Source organism: Trichechus manatus, unplaced genomic scaffold, assembly GCF_000243295.1.
Source record: "Trichechus manatus latirostris isolate Lorelei unplaced genomic scaffold, TriManLat1.0 scaffold00192, whole genome shotgun sequence".
In the NCBI taxonomy this organism is placed as follows: Eukaryota; Metazoa; Chordata; class Mammalia; order Sirenia; family Trichechidae; genus Trichechus; species Trichechus manatus.
The window spans coordinates 4,754,113-4,756,913 of NW_004444128.1; positions in this window are offsets into that span (position 1 = coordinate 4,754,113).

The window sequence follows — 2,801 nt, forward strand, 5'->3', positions numbered from 1 at the left end:
CATCAAACCTTTTGAGTTGTTGTTATCATTTTGATCTCACATAGATAATTCTTTTTTTTTTTTTTGTATTTTAGATGAAGGTTTACGGAACAAATAGTTTCTCATTAAACAGTTAGTACATACACTGCCCTTTGACAATGGTTAACAACCCCACGACATGTCAGCACTGCACTTTCTCAACAGTAGGTTCCCTATTACCAGCTTTCCTGTCCCCTCCTGCCTTCTAGTCCTTGTCCCTGGTCTGATGTGCCTCATTAGCCCCATTTTGTTTTATGGGGCTGTCTAATCCCCGGCTGAATGGTGAACCTCAGGAGTGACTTCAACACTGGGCTAAAAGGGTGCCCAGGGGCCATACTCTCGGGATTCTCCAGTCTCTATCAGGCCAGCAAATCTGGTCTTTTTTGTTTTAGAATTCTGTTCTGCATTCTTCTCCAGCTCTGTCCAAGACCCTCTGTTGTGATCCTGGTCTGAGCAGCTGGTGGTGGTAGCTGGGCACCATTTAGCTGTACTGGACTCAGTCTGGTGGGGGCCTTGGTAGCTGTGGTCCATTAGTCCTTCGGACTAATCATTTCCTTGTATCCTATTCTCTTCATTCTCCCTTGCTCCCAAAGGGATGAGACCAGTGGAGTATCTTAGATGGCTGCTCTCATTCTTTTAAGACCCCAGATGCCACTCACCAAGGTAGAAAGTAGAACATTGTCTTTATAAACTGTGTTTTGCAATTGAGCTAAATGTTCCCTGGGACCATGCTCCCCACAGCCCTCCGCCCAGCAACTCAGTCTCTCAGGGAGTTTGGATGTGTCTATGGAGCTTCCATGACCTTTCCTTGTACAAGTTGTGCTGGCTTCCCAAGTATTGTGTACTGTCTTACCCTTCGCCAAAGTTATCACTTATCTATAGTCTATTTAGTTTCTCCCTCCACCGCTCCCATCACTCATAACCAACAAAGATTGTTTCTTTTTGTGTGTTTTTCTTGAGTTTTTACGGTAGAGGTCCCGTACAATATTTGTCTTTTTGATATTGACTTATTTCACTCAGAATAATGTTCTCCAGTTTCATTCATGTTATGAGATGCTTCACAGATTCATCATTGTTCTTTATCATTGCATAATACTCCTTTGTGAGTATGTACCATAGTTTTTTTATCCATTCATCTGTTAATGGGCATCTAGGTGATTTCCATCCTTTTGCTATTGTGAACAATGCTGCAGTGAACATGGGTGTGCACATGTCTATTCATGTGACAGCTCTTATTTCTCTAGGATATATTCCTAGGAGTGGGATTGCTGGCTTGTATGGTATTCTATGTCTGGCTTTCTGAGGAAGTGCCATATCATGTTCCAAAATGGTTGTATCATTATGCATTCCCACCAGCAGTAAATAAGAGTTCCCATCTGCCCACAGCCTCTCCAACATTTGTTATTTCCAGTGTTTTTGATCTGTGCCAGTAATGCTGGAGTGAGAAGGTATCTCATCGTGGTTTTAATTGGCATTTCTCTAATGGCTAGTGATTGTGAGCATTTCCTCATGTGTCTGTTGGCCATTTGAATGTCTTCTTTGGTGAAGTGTCTGTTCATTTCCTTTGTCCATTTTTTAATTGGATTATTAGTCTTTTTGTTGTAGAGGTGTTGGATTTTCTTGAGAATCTTAGAGATTAGACCTTTGTCTGCCTTGTAATGTCCAAAATTTTTTTCCCAGTCTGTAGGTTCTCTTTTTACTTTTTTGGTGAAGTTTTGATGAGCATAAGTGTTTAATTTTTAGAAGACCCCAGTTATCTACCTTATCTTCTGGAGTTTGTTTGTTGTTGGTTATGGTTTGTATCCTGTTAATGCCATGTATTAGGGCCTCTAGTGTTGATCCTATATTTTCTTCTATGAACTTCATAGTTTTTCGCTTTATATTTAGGTCTTTGATCCATTTGGAATGAGTTTTTGTATATGGTGTGAGGTATGGGTCCTGTTTCATTTTTTTGCAGATGGACATCCAGTTTTGCCGGCACCATTTGTTAAAAAGACTGTCTGTTCCCCATTTGATGGACTTTGGGCCCTAGTAGAAGATCAGGTGACAGTAGGTGGATGGATTTACACCTGGGTTCTCAATTCTGTTCCACTGGTCAATGTATCTGTCCCTGTACCAGTTCCAGGCTGTTTTGACTACCGTAGCTGTACAGCAGGTTCTGAGGTCAGGTAGTGCGAGTCCTCCTACTTTATTCTTCTTCTTCAATAGTGCTTTGCATTTAATTTACATTTTCACAATGTTGAGTTTACCTATCCATGGGCAAGGTATGTTTTTCCACTGATGCAGGTCTCTTTTGGTTTCTTGCAATAGTGTCTTGTAGTTTTCATTGTCTAGATCTTTTATGTCTCTGGTTAGATTTATTCCTATGTATTTTATCTTCTTGGGGGCTATTGTAAATGGTATTGATTTGGTGATTTCCTCTTTGAGGTGCTCTATGTTGGTGTAAAGGAATCCAACTGATTTCTGTATGTTTATCTTGTATCCTGATACTTTGCTGAAATCTTCTATTACTTCCAGTAGTTTTCTTGTGGATTCTTTGGGGTTTTCTGTGTGTAAGATCATATCATCTGCAAATAGAGATACTCTGACTTCTTCCCTATGAATTTGGATGCCCTTTATTTCTTTTTCTAGCCTAATTGCTCTGGCTAGGACCTCCAGCACAATGTTGAATAAGAGTGGTGATAAACGGCATCCTTGTCTGGTTCCCATTCTCAAGGGGAATGCTTTCAAATTCTCTCCATTTAGGATGATGTTGGCTGTTGGCTTTGTATAAATGCTATTAA